At 34.2% G+C, this 15,556-nt stretch overlaps 1 protein-coding gene across 1 annotated transcript in view; it reads left to right on the plus strand.

Annotated features, from left to right (window-relative positions):
- The window catches only part of LOC149423175 (uncharacterized), a 183,128-nt gene that overhangs the window by 50,768 nt on the left and 116,804 nt on the right, over positions 1-15,556 (plus strand). The window contains exon 2 of the mRNA XM_089632534.1: positions 4,928-5,223. The gene's annotated coding sequence lies outside the window, so the exon portion shown is untranslated. The remainder of the gene's footprint in view (positions 1-4,927; positions 5,224-15,556) is intronic.

Genomic DNA, 15,556 nt, shown 5'->3' on the forward strand with positions numbered 1-15,556 from the left:
CAACAGATAAGATCTTTGGCTGTACAAACAATGTACATTATCTTCCATGAACTATTTTATGGCAGTTTCTATTAGGTTTTTCTATACACGGTAGTTTATCAATTGTGAATAATATTCATCACATTTATTAGTAAGTACATATGTAAGCGTGTAGATGTGTTGCCGCCTAGGTCTACACGATTCTCACTCACTTGTTTATAAACACGAACGTGCTGCAACTCGCGGCATTTCACCAACTTTCTCCGGCGTTCATTGGTCGGCACATCTCTGTACAACTCTATAAACTTTGTACCGGCTACCTGTGCGAGGAAACCTGTTTTTCGCTGCATCGAGTAAGTTATTCTACGTTGTATATTATGGTATAATTAACTGGAATCAACCGTTATAACAGCCAGCGATTCAGTTGTCGGCGCTGGTGAAGTTAATTATGTACTTCATTGGTTTTATTATTTTTTTTTTGCTGAAACCAGTCGTTGTTATTGTGAAGTTCTTACCCTTGCCAAAAAATACAGCCAATTCGTAATCATGCACTTTGACAATTTTCAAATATTTTACCATGTATAAATATTTGGTACAAACTTTGAAGAATAATTATCTTTCAACTGACGAAAATAACACATATATACGTGTCATAGAAAAAAAGATAAAAATACTTTTATAATGTATCGACGCACAGTGGGCTGAAAATCGCCTTTCATAGACATAGAGACTTGAATTTTCAAGGGTATTTTTTTTGGCTAGAAATGGATTCTGCTGATCATTACTATGCTATAAAATTTCGTACGAAGCAATTGTATGGCACTGACATTAAAAATGAGGCCTTTTTTTCAACTTGGGGATTTAAAAAAAAAAATCGCAAGTTGCGCCACAATACGAAGTATGTCAAAAAATACAAATAAATAGTAGTATATCTGTGTGTAAGGATAGAATGGCCAACCTTATGATTCCAGGATAGCCTCATTTTTAATGTCATTGCCAAACAAATTTTTCCTAAAAAAATGATAACTCCTTCATTTGTACACGCAATTGCTTCGTACGAAATTTTATAGCATAGTAATGATCAGCAGAATACATTTCTAGCCAAAAAAAATACCCTTGAAAATTCAAGTCTCTATGTCTATGAAAGGCGATTTTCAGCCCACTGTGCGACGCCCCGGTCAGATCTGTCCTTCAGAGGCTATAATGGAATATGATTTTTGTGGCTAGTGATGTCCTTCCGAGGCCTGAAAGGTTAAAAGGGAGTATAGCGGTAAACGCTGAAGGTTTGCTAGCCAAGCGTCCTGTGACCTCAAAACAGTCATAACCTTCACTTCGGATAGTTATGAATTAATTTGGGGTAATTTGATTGGCACCCAATAACACTCTAAGCAGAAAACTCTCTGTCGTCAATGTTGCACTTCATCGGGACTTAAGACCCCGTATTCCGAATTTCTACCGATTAATAACTCCCCTCCCTTGAACACGTTACGTTTTTAATCTCTTAAAAATATACGTAATTGTAAAAAGCATTCACTTTGTGGCTCATCATAATTTATAATAAAAATATATTTTATTTTTAAAGATAATCTCTATTCATTTGCCGAGTTGAAATAGTAATTGTATGAAATTCCTTCGATAGAAAAGAAATCGACTAATCTAAGTATGCTCCGAAATATATTTAAAAAAAATTGTTCTGTTATTGTTATAAGTATGAAAAAAATTACAGTATTTTTTTTAAAAACTACTTAAGTCATTTGTATTTGTCGAGAGATACTTGCTCTATTTTAAGTAATGTTTTTTTTTCAAATATTTTCGGTTATATTAATTATAACCGTTTCTTTAATATTAGCCCGCGCCCTCTAAAATTAATATTTACAAATTCTTCTTCTTTTTGAACTACGCAGCCTCAAACACCTCTAGTCATTATGTCAAGTGTGTTTACCACTTCACCTAGATGGTCGTCGCTGCTTTAATCGTTCAGATAAGGTACCAATGAGACTGTATACCTAAGTTTATTTAGAGGTCAATCAATAGCACCTTGAAAATTACTTGCCACATAATAAAATGGAGAGGTGTACGTGTACAATACGACAAAGTGTTGTCATTTTGCTAAACATCGGCATAAATATATCGACATTAAACCATATGGTGCAAAAATAATAAAAATCGTCAAACACGCCATAGAGCTGTACAATAATTAGAGGCGCCACGTCGTATATAATATTCCGTCGAAGCGGGTTCCACAAAAAGCAGTGCTAGCGGTGTGGGGGAACCGGGTTCGATAGTTTCCGTTGTTCACCCGATAGAACTCGGCGGGCGTTGGTACGTCTAGTACCTACAGACTGCCGTTTTAAGCTGAAGCCACCACATCGAAAGGCTTGTCCATCCTACTGTCCTTTCCCTAAGTTATGCTCATTGCTGGATCCCTTCCCACATCATTTTGATATTGCACACCCGACAAGCGCTATCGATGGTTGTAGGTCAACTAAAGTGGTGGAATAGAGCGTTGGATGTCCGACCTCCATCTAAGTGGATCCATTTTTACGCTTCGTGTCTCGTCTAAATGTTTACATTAATGCAATCACACTTCATTATAAAATAATTAGTCACCACACACAGATGTAGGTATATACTCAACCGCCCACCAATTTTTTTCATATCATAATTCAATAGAGATTTCCTCTTGTGTCAAAGTTGAAAGACGAATGACCTCATTACTTGTGATTTTACTCGTAAATGCAACTGATGCGATTTTTTGTTACTTAACCGAATCAAGGCCAATCCATTCAAATGTCGTTATATTGAAATAACCCCGATAGATTTTGTAATACTGAGAAACGCTCCTTCTCTTGGCTGGTTCAAAGCATCGAATTGCATAATTTCTAAAATCCAATGTCAGATATTTTAGAGTGCAGCGATTAGTTAGAGATTGATTGCTTCTTTTAATGTTTTATTGCAAATTTGCTAGGTTTCCTTATTACTAAATGTATCTATGACGATAATTTCTGCTTAGGAAATCATTGCCTAAATATAGATCATAAAATACGCCATATGGTTATTTGAAGATTCATGGAAACTTTATGTAGATTACGAATTCTGTGCTGATACCACCAACCCTGATTTGTGGATTTTAGGAATGCAACTGGCAGAGGGAGGATGTGAGTAGACTGAACGCTGTAGAAATTAAATCACTGAGGAGTATGCATGTTAAAACCATGAACTTGTAGTGCAGTGTATATCCGAAAGGAATGCAAGGCTGAATGTAAACGTGATTAATAATAAAGAAGGGACTCAATACTCCACATCAAATATGAATCAGATACCTTGTGTAGTAAGATGTGGCTTATGTAATAAACGAGAAAGAGATATAAAGAGAATGAATGAAGAAGTTAGTGACGCCCGAGGAGTGAATAAACATCGGATGAACGAAAGAGCGGTGAGTGGAATGTAAGACGCGTTAGTAAATGTTAGAAGAAGTCGGGGACGCCCGAGTATTGCGTTGCACGATCAAGTGAATCATATACCGAAGAAGAGGTGTGAGTCAAAACAGAGAATGGCTGTCAATTCTCTCTAAACGCCGCGCTGCGCGTTATGTTTTGTTGGTTATAAATTGATTTCATGAAGTTGTCCCACAAATAATAATTGAATCTCGAATGAAAAAATCAGTAAGAAATATCTCGACGGGTTACATATTTGACCTGATCACCATGGCCATAGAGTAGCAAGTTTTGTAGTTAAATAATTAATAGTTCCGACAAGCGAGCGATATACTCACATTAGTGATTTGATTACACCGCGTGTATTCAATACCGAATGTTTGTGTGCCAGACACTGAATTAAAATAGCCATGTAGCGTTCTATTTATACTGGCTGCTGTCTCCCGCGTGGATTATAAACATTCAACTTCTAACTTTGTTTGTATTACGTTAACGCGTCTTCTTTAAAATATACAGAATCCTGCAATAATAACACTACATTATTGACTCAGTTTTATAATCAAGAATGCGTCTAAAGAAGTTTAAATTCCTGCCCTCGATCTCTTTTTTCGATTCAGAAGTGTTGGAAATAAAGGGAAGTTTCAAAACCACTATATGAAAGGAAAATATACTAAAGTTATTTTTTTTATTTTTTTTATTTTTAGTATGTTCTCTTAAATACTCGTACATCATGAATCAATTATCAGTTTCCACAGGGATCAACACAATATTAGAAATAGTGGAATAAAAATTTTACGAGTCCTAGTTCAAGACCTTGTGGAACTCCCCGCACTTTAATTCAATTATTATCATAAGTATTTGTTATATTATGCTATTACACATTCTAATAATAAAAAAATTGGTCCCACAAGGGTTGAAGTGAAATGGCACTAAACTGCGCTATTTAAATGCCATATTATTATTATAATATTATTAACATCATATTGCATGCAGTAGATTTGAGTAGAAAAATAATTCGAGACCTAGTTCAGGACCTTGCGTAACTCCGGATTTCGGAAATAACGAAGAAGCTCCGATAACGATTTTTTCAATAGCTATAAATATGTTAAAATATAAATATAATAAAATTCGTATTGAATGTGTTTAGTTTTAATGAGTTCTTACGTAACAATTATTTTGTAAGCAATAATTATTAGCCTGAAACACTCATCCACATTGCGAAATCTCCTGATAAAAGATACATGACGCCAACGGGACTTGAACCCGTGTCCTTTCGATTTCCGGTCGACAGCTCTGACCATTGAGCTATGGCGGCTTTCTTATCCGCGAAATAATTCAATATTATACTAGTGTTTCATTCAACAATTACTGCTTGTTTGTTTGATACATTCATGTTAGTTTTATTTGTGCTATGCATAAAAAATCTTGTCTTAAACATTTGTTTACCAAAAAAATAATGATGAGTTCTTACGTATCAATGTATTAATTTTGTGTTTTTTCTTTAATTGCAGGTTCTGAACTGGAATAACTCTGAAGTTAATTAGTGTTGGACGTGCAGTGTATCGCAAGGGATGGTGCTAGGAATAATTACGTAATTATTTTTAACTTATTTCTAAGAATAATAATAATTATTTATAGATATTGCTGTCTAAGCAAATGCACATATACCAGTGAAAACCTTTAAATAGGATACTAAAAGTATCGCAAGTGATATTTTGTGAATTTCTAGTACGACTAAAACAAAGTGATATTAGTTATTTTTAAACTTGTGAAAAGTTCCATATAATGGATTACAATTAATTTCAAGGTAAGTCATTTTCTCCAACTTTCTATGCTTTTTCTTCTTACAAAATTTTAATTAATATTTATTTTTTGGTGTAAGGCAGTCACTTTGTGGTTTGACATATTAATAAAAATAAAACAGTTACTTGTTTATATCCACGAAATATTATTTATTTAATTTGCTGTGAGAAACCGGTTTCGCTTAGCACAGAGAATCAAATTGAGATTGTACAATTTTTTTAATGGTCAATTTGAAACAAATTGGTCGAAATTGAGAATGCGGGGCTTAAGACAAACGGTGACCGGATAAATCATCAAAATGATAATTCATCACATCTTTAAAAAGTTATATAAAGTCATGGAAAGTGATGAAACAAAAACTTTATTAACTGAGTTAAGTAGGTTAGGTTAGGTTAGGTTTAAATTTAATTTTTTTCTTCGTTTCTAATGACTTAATATCACTTTTTAAAGTGTGTTGAATTGTCGATGTGTCGATTTATCATGGAACCAAGACAAACAGACTTTTGCTTTTAGTATCGATATAGATACATACCCACTCTAAAATCTAGAAGGTTTGCGTAAAACACTGAGTAATAATTAGTTTTCTCGGTGTAATTTATGACAAAACTAAGAAAAAGATAAGTTCGAAGTTTATTCAGGTAATGTAACAGATTTGCAGATTACTAAACTTTTCGCGCCGCGCGACGTTCCCAACGTCAGTTTAAAAATGTTACTTTTCCCCGCGAACCTAAAATGTATCTTGCTCTTGCTGTAGAAGATAACCATTACAAAAGAATTACGAATTAATTTTTTTAAGGACATAACACTGCTTATATCATCAGTATAAAAATCCTGAAAATGATCAGTATGATCACTTATATTTTTATATGCCAACTTATTGTTTACATTATGACACTCGTCGTTTTTTGTCGTGAAATTCGTGTTGAATTAAATAATGAATATAAACTTAGCCATTTCAATGACCTTTTATTTTTTGTTTCTTTTCTTGCATAGACATTCAAATTAATAGACGCTGATCAGGGAAAGGAGAACAAACCACTTGCGGGGAGTGCGGGAGGCGGCATGACCATCATATATTCGGTAATTTGTCAATAAATGAATCAGACAGTATACAGGAAACTCGCATTGTAATACCACCATTCGGTTCTAGAAAATAAAATCTGCTTACGAATAACTAGTATTTTTTTTACAATGGCGTGCACATTGCTGGCTGCGTAAAAAACTTAACTACACATCCCACAACGGATAAACAAAAGTTTGAGCTTGTTTGAAAAATTTTATATGTTGTTACACTATTTAGTTTTTTACTATTTAGACATTTTTGCAAATATGTTATAATTAACCTACTTCACTCAATTTTAGCGTCGCTATGCCAAGCGTCTTTAAGGACGAACATTCAGATCCTGCGCAGAAAAGTCCCACAATGGACAACGCTGCCAACCTTTGCCTTTAACGAACTTTGGTTGTGGTCAACCAACGTACGACTTATGTCGTAGTTCATTCAAAGGATTCCCAAACTCTCCTGGTACCAAAAATATGGTCACGTGGTTTGCCTCCAGCTCGTCGAAATGATACCCAGATTTCATGTAAGGGCATGTCTATTAATTTAAATGTCTATGGTTTCTTGCCTTTCATCAACCTTCCAAATACAAATCTATATTTTTAAATTACGGTTTGCTTTTTTATTCAATACTGAATTCAACAGATATTCCGAGCTCAAAACAAACCCTTATTCCAATACAAATACTCGATTCGACTACGTGACTATAGTACGATTTCATAAATAGTATTGTACAACATCTTTTAGCCCAGAACGTTCTCGGATTGTCCATACTTTTTGGGATACATTTCCGAATTGGTAGGAACTAGTAACTCGGTAAAAGTTCAGTAAAGTTTTCCGGCAAATGAATGTAGGTCTTTCGGTTGAAATGTGCGGGCGGCATTTAGTACACTAGGTCAGTATCGTTCGGGATACGAAACGCTACGAAGTCAATTCGTATCGCGTACCTACAACTGCGTGCATTCATTTTTGTCTTTTTGTTCGCAGCAATGCGAATGGAAGGATTTTCGCCGAATTGTCCCGTTTAATTTCCCCCGGAATTCGGATTTATTATCCAGAGGTTGCTTAAAGTTTTGTTTGTAGATTCATTTGAAACTAGCTGCACCCCGCCACGCGTTGCTGTGGAGTAGTCTGTCTGTGCAGATAGAGAAACAATAGCGCGTGTTGCTTTTACGTTCAACAGATGGCGCTGTTTAAAAAAGTCTACCATGTGACATCTATAGAATATAGCTATATTAAAACCCACGCGTATTCGAAAGCAACGTTGTCAAAATTTCAAAGAAGTCGGCAACGAACTTTTGAAGATTTAAGATTTTGAACAAACGAATGAAAGGTTTAACCGAAATAAACATAGCTTTATGCATAGGTTAGGGGGTTTATTTTTAGCCTTGTATAATATAATGAATCTACATCTTTAATCTACATAGTAATGTTGTTTTGTGTAAGACACGTTTTAAGTACACAATTTTCAGAATTATCATTAATTAATGTACACTATACATGCTGTACTCTACATGAAAATGTTTATTCTTAGTTTTGCTACGTACTGTTAGCAATACAGGTTGTAAATTACATCTATAATTTTCTGTTCACATATAAGTAAAGAAAAAAAAACATTTCCTCCTCTTTACATAATGTTATTTTCCCAAGTTATCCGATATATAATTTATCACCTGGATTGTAAGGTCACCAAGTAGGTAGTAGGCACACCTATTAACTGTGGTGACCTTGCCCCTGGAGGGGCACCATAGGACTGTACCGACAAGCCAGACCTAATCAATTCTATTAGTATTCATGAAACGTGAATATTTTAAGGATTTAATAAGCAATGGGCTTGTAACTTGGTAACATCTGTCACACAGGTACTACTACCTAGAAATTAAAGAGATCAGATCAAATTTCGGTTGTATCAAATGAATTTAATTAATACAATTAAATTTCAACACTTGTATGACTACAAAGCTTCTTTTAAAGCAGGGGTCATAACCCTTTTCAACTGTGACCCAGATTAGAGTAACAATGTGGTCTTGCAATTAAAAAAAATCTTACGATTACTGATTAATTGCCCTAGAATAAATTTATATTTGAAAGCTCGTACGTGACATACTTATACTGGTAACACCATTTGTATGAACCTTAGATTTGACTGTTGATGATAACTCAACGAATCGTTGTTATATTTAGTTAGGCTGCGATTACTGTGTAATGCATTTATTTATCGCGCTATTAGTTTATATTTATCAATTAAGTACTGATGCAATTTATTATTATGATCTAAACAACATTGTTTTGATATACAATAACTAACACCATCACGCTGTTTCCCCGCAGAGAGGATGAACTACCAAAGAATTCGCTCTCATTGCTTTATTTACATTCATACTCTGTCTCATACATACCCTCTTATTATTCTGACTATTCACTACTTGATCGTGTCATGTCTTTTTCGAGCGTCCCCGCCTTCTAACCAATAACGTGAATGATTAAAAAAAAAAAAAAACAATGGGACTGTTTTCAAGTTAAATAACAAAAAAATAAACTGATTATTCCTTTCATAAGAATCAACAAGTGTTTTAATATACGTTTTGTTCTCTTTCCAGCGTTAAATATTATCAAAGGCGTACTTTGTTTGATGATTGTAACTCAATGTTTGTTATCTCATCGCATTCAGTTACGAAATAAACACAGCGATGACTGGCCACGTGTCTCTCTCTCTTCAGATAAAACCGCCACAACAGATAAAATTGCCACAGGTTATTATTAGGTGCGAATGTTATCTGTTTGGCATATTATATTGTTATATTATTAAGTTCATTGTGGGCAGGTACCGTACTTAATACATAGTTTAAGCTTATGTAATTTTAGATCAAAGGATAGCTCTACCTATACCTATACATGATTTTTAAAATTAGAATTTCAAGCAATTGGTTTATATTTGCTTCTCTATTTGATCTTGGTCTCTTTGAGACCAAACCAAATGCGTGCGAGTTCTTAAAATAAAATACCATTTCGAATTTTTTAGGTCACCTTCCAATCTGTTAGGAGTTAGTTGAACGCTGTAACTATGAAACCAAAAATATCTGTGTCTGAAGCAGCAAAACTCTTAAACGGTGAGCTCTGGCATGAATTTTGTCTAACTATAGACAGTCCTGGTGTAATCAGTGTGATTATCTTTCATAAACTAACTAGAACTAATCGATCGAAAAATTTTTTTGATTGCAAGAACAATATCTTTTGATTCTCGCTTGTTCCTAAATTGCATGCAATAATTTCGCATAGTAGATGTCATTGTATTCAACTGCACGGAATATAGTTACAAGAAGGCTATAAAAACATACCTTAATAATATTTCTATGTAATATAATTTAGATTTTTCTTCTGGATTACTGTTCCACTAAATTATTTTGTATATCACATGTATGCACCAAGCACGTATGGGTGTAAAATACAAATAAATAGCTGGTCCAGTGCCATCATGTCTGACCCGTTGAAATGTCTATTTGACTGTCAAATAAACTAGACTATTTTTTTTGTACCATATTTTTTAAATTTAAATCTCGTGCAAAGCCGGACAGTAAAAATTGTTCAATATGACGCCCGTTATAATGTACAAAACACACCAATGCAACGTGACCTTGAAGCTTTTATCCTCAAGATTGGTAATTGCTCAAGTTGAGCCAACAGAAGAATGTCCACGAAATTAGATTTCCCAACAGATGCATTTTACAATAATAATCACGTCATCGTTTTGTATGCACCTTACACTTAGCTTGAATCACGAACGGTTTTGGAATCTCGCATTGCTCAACTATAACGACCAAATCTCTAATTTGTGACCCATTTCTCTAAAATGGTAGTAATTGAGATGCAAATAACGCAATAATTATTAATGATAATCCGTGTGTGCCATTCTTAGAGCATTAAAATTTCTTATTAATGCAAATAAATTGCATCATTATCACCGTTTTTCGGTAATTTATACACATCAGTATTTGATTTTACGAACGCACTGCCTATACCCACTCTTTACAACATTAGTAAGTTAGTTATGAGGGACAAAATTTTATTAAAAGATAATTCAATTTGGTTGGGTATTTTGGCTTCAAATCCAATAATGAATCTAGGAGCAATTGGATACATTATTTATGTATTAAATTTGGAAAGAAATTCAAAGAAGGGTGAATAATTTTACAATTTTATTGAAATATTTAGGCACGTTGATTTGTATGCATTTTTTTGCTGCTGCAACTGCTCTCAATCGTCTGGAGCCAGTGAGATTAAAGCATCTCAAATTGGGGTATGTTGTGAGGCTGAAGGTATTGGGGGGGAAAGAGATGGGCCACAGGAATGTGGGGAGTACCGGGCTATTCAGATCTGGTCACCTATCACGGCTAAAGCGATTGAAAGCAACGTTTCAATTCTGAATGGTGTTCTTACACCAGGGCACAAATTAATCAAATAGAATTTACTAATAGGGATTAGATCCCGCGACCTCCAGCTTGCTAGTCGAGAGCCTTACCCCTGACCACGGGGCCGTCTGGTATATTTCCGAAGCATTATTTCTAAAGCTGTCGAGTGATGACTTTCTACAACAGCAGAACGGACGCGTACTTTCTCTATGCTTATCAGCATACACCATTCGTTAGTATTTACAATACTATTTACTCGTTATCTGCTAACTGCTGATAAACGCTTTTGGAGGTCATCTCTAAATTCAGTTAGTTGACAGATGGTTTATAGGACGTTTTAAATGCACTTCTTATGTAAACTACTAATTACAATGCATTCTTTTTGTGATTTATTACATTACATTTCTCGTGTCGAAAAGTTAATAGTTTTATTATTAACACCTCAGGCGGCCTTCTCGAGGTTTCTCTAGGGGCTTGTGCTTGTTTGTGGATGCTGGGTAAATAGTATTAAGGAAACGACAAGAGTGAACCTCGGTCTTCAAGGGAATATAAATCATTCCACTGACAACAGTCGGTAAAATGGTCAAAATATCCGCGTTGTGCGCGTCTTCCAGCACATTCCGTTGAAATACCGGTAGAAAAAACAGAAATCTCTTCTGCTTAAAATCTTGCGCATTAAAAATACGCCTGTGAACAATTATTCTATTCAAAGAAAGGTTAATGATGAATTCCATACAAAGTGTCAGTTCGGGACCGGTAACTTAGCAGTTCATTATTGTGTGAATTCATCGGAGAATCCCCGGGTCTCAGGATGTGTCAGGGAGGTCTCGGGAGACATCACGTTTGTGTCAGTTGAGACACGAGATACAAACACCCTTTGCGTAATGCTCCGTGCTATTATTGTTCTGAAATGTATAATAACAATTCTGGTTTTAACCGGTTAGTTAATGTTCTGATAGCGCGTTACTGGACATTCCAATCTCTTTGGTTAAATTAGTTATTAACTATTGTTTGTTTGTTTATGTCATAGATAGTTTCAAGTAGTTACTACGCGACTTTGTCTTAGTTTTAACTACCATCTTATTCTTATTGAAAAACTGAAAATGTAGAAAAAGCTATATTGCGTCTTGTCTTATGTTTTTATGGTTCAATGGATAATCTTATGTATTATTGAACTGAGTGCGAGCTATAGTAATAAACATATATATTGCATTACATATTTTGGATAGAAAATAAATAAATAAATTATTGGTTTCAACAAATAGATTTCTTAATTAAATGAAAAAAAACACACTTTGTAAACCACTTTTATTTTTGAATTAAGGCGATGCACTACGTCTTGTAATATTTTAAATTAAGCGGCTATCAATAACAACCCTTACGTAGATGGCGATAAGGTTTAAATTCCCGCTTAACACCATCCGCCTGTTTTGATTTATGCAAGAAAAAAACATGGCCAAAAAGTGGCTTTTATTTTATTTTGTGGATGTTCAGGCATAAATATTTAATTTTTTTTCGATCATTTTATGAATAACTTAATTTTCCTCACTATAATATAAAATCATAACCGAAAATGGGTTCGTAAGTTGGAGAATTTGAACTTTAAAGCAGTTTTCATAGGCCTTATACATCATTTTTTTCTGGGCTTATAAAAAGACTTATCTAAAAAATACTCGATTATTTCAAAGGCCAAGATGTATTCTACTCGCAGTATTTAATTAAAGCATCTGAAACATTTCTAGGCGACCGAATTTTCATACCAAAAACACATGATTTTGTATTACTACGTATGGGATGACCTTAACAAAGATCGCCAACCGTTAAGTATTCCTCGGGCGTCCCCGACTTCTTCTATCACTAAACCACTCTCTAAACACTCCTGGCACTAATAAGAATACACTTTGAAATGTTCAGCGATATTGGTCGACTATTTTTCGAGTTTTGCGAGAGCAAACATAAGCAGGCTGAGTTTTTATTTATGTATTGAACAGACAGACTGTTCGCAGAGTGTAGGTAGTGTATGCCCGCTGACACATCAGTATTCAAGCATTCGTTTATTTATGCAGATCCACTGTTAGTTATTCAGAGATCTAGCCTGCACTTAATAAATCTCAATTACAGTAAAAAAAACACCATGCAAAAAGGAAAATTACTCTTCAGCACGTTTAAAATCTGGTTTAATGGACAATTCATCCTTTTTACAGAGCTGAAAACACGACTCAGTGCAACGTTTTAATTCCATATTTAAACTCGGCACCATGTAAAAATAGTTACACCTATTGCACGAAATTAAAAAGCAGTTGTTTTATGGGAATTTGACTTTTTTACTTGCGCTGAGAGAACACGTATGTTAAGATCTAGATAAAGTGAGCTGAGAATTATCCTTTGTTTCTATGCGATCCCATCATGACTCGTTATATGCAATATATTTTAATTCAGTGTTGTGCAATGCATTTTGCATGAATATTTATGTTCGTCTCGTTAACGTAATAAATCTGTGTAAATTAATGAATCATTTGTATTCAGCTTGTTTTTCTTTTTGCGTACCTAAATCATCTTGCTTATGGAAATTGTTATTCGGGTAAGTTATGAATGTTATTGAATGGAAAATGCTGGTTTTATCATTTTATCTTATTTTATGCTTTGGCGATCTACTTTTGGTTACTGTCCAATCGAATAATTTAATAAGCGTATTTATCATATCTTTGAAGCTATGATTCACTGTGAGCAGAGATGTGCAAAATGGGTACCCAAAACCATTTGAAATGCAAAATGGAAATGGGTCAAAACTTTTCCATTTGAAAATGCAAAATGGTTTTTAGAAAAGCATTTCAAATGCAAAATGCAAAATACCTATTTTCAAAATGCATTGAAAATGCAAAATGGTTTCTCAGGTTTAAAATAATTATTGAAATTGTAAACAACTTTGTCATTTAATAATGGAAATCAATGTAGAACAACTTGTGGAATAACAAATCATACATACTGATATGTACTGTGTAAAAAACAATTGAATTTGAGTGGAATATAATAGAATCTATTATAAACTAAATATTGTCATTTTTAATGATTTTTTCCTAAGGCCATCATCATTTGTGTAGTAACTCTCTAGTGAGGGGACATCCACCAGTGAACAATAAAGAAATACAGGACAGTGAGACAATCAGACAATATAAAATGTTGTTTTCTAGTGCGCACCCATTATTTGACCATAGATTGTCACAGAAAACTCCAAGCAGGCGCACTAGAAAACCCACAGATAATATAATACAACTTTGAGAAAACCAATATATATTCTATATTATGTAGGTATTATGTAGCCTTAGCCATTATTAGATTTTAGAAGTACGAGCTTCTCAAAAACATCATCACTCATCTTTCTTCTATGAGGTCTCATGATTATACCTCCATTTGAAAAGAGACATTCAACTAGTGCTGAACTCGGAAGACAAGTATTGCATTTGATGAACAAGTGCTTAACAGTAGGGTAGTCATGAAACATTTCAAAATCGGTTCTTTTGTCTTGAAGGTATTGCGAGGCTTCTAAATCTGGAGTTCCTGCTGTTGCTGCGGAAGAATCAGATGAATCTTCATTATCTTCGAAAAAAATAAGATTCATCTTGTACCATTAGTTCCACTTTGTGGATTTACATAACATTTTGGTACTTTCTTTTAATTTCCTTATTTGTAGTAAAAACACTGAACGGACTCTGTCCTTCTGTTCTTTAGGTGTGTACTTCATTTAAAAAAATGGATGCGACACTGTAGCGCGAATTGTACTTGTAGTAGCGACCATGCTTCCTTTTAAAACCTTTGAACAAGTTGAATAAATAAACATTTCCATTCCCAATGCAGCCAATGCTGGTAACATCTTTGAAGCAAATACTTCTTATTCGTGGTAATGTATTGATATCTCTCAAAGAAAAAATATATTTGGTTAAAATGCAGTTCGTACATATTTATATAATGAAATAAAATAAGCAATGCCATACAAGTTATCCATCTAAATCCATCTTCACTTGTATATTCTTAAACTACTGAATATACTAACATAGCATTCTACAATTCTAGCATAATATATTGGTTTTCTTTAGGAAGCGTTCATAGGTAGATAGTTCGATATGAGAAATAATAATATTAATTACAGTACTTACATGATTTTAAATTCAAAAACACCACGATCACAGATTATGAAACCATTAAAAACACAAAAAATTTGCGCGGGACTAATGTTAAAAAAAATAGAAACTGCTATCTAAAATTTAATATTACAGCGTCATGGCCCCGTGTTCACTATTTGAATCTGTATTTTTTTAATAGCATCACTTAATTGCCAGGGCCCCTACCAGGTAGCAACTTGACAGACGTAAATTATCTCTCATAGCGAGGTTGAGGACCGACTGATATACTGGGCCTATGATGAAAAGATGAATGGAGATAACAGGAAGAATGTTGCAAAAAAGCATTTAAAATGGAAAATGCATTGAGAAAAGCATTTAAAATGCAAAATGGTTTTCAGAAAAGCATTTAAAATGCAAAATGGAAAATACCCATTTTGCATTTTGCATTTCCATTTGAAATGGATTTATTTGAAATAAAGCACATCTCTGACTGTGAGTAATATGAAAAGGTCTTTTTGATTTTTTTTGCATTAACTCCACACGGGAGGCCCTTAAATAATTTTCCTCAGGACCCGTGTCATCTTTGGGGATCCTGGGAAGGAAAAAGAAGGAGTCAGTGCGTCCAGGAGTGACGGACGTGTGAAATTATCCCTCTCTGCGGCACAAGCCCTTGGCAATTGAGAGTCCGACTGGAGGGGTCTATATTTTATACCTGCATTCATTCATTTTTTACTACATTAAATCTAT

Source organism: Hesperophylax consimilis, chromosome 6, assembly GCF_061612785.1.
Source record: "Hesperophylax consimilis isolate HC1 chromosome 6, BYU_Hcon_1.0, whole genome shotgun sequence".
NCBI lineage: Eukaryota > Metazoa > Arthropoda > Insecta > Trichoptera > Limnephilidae > Hesperophylax > Hesperophylax consimilis.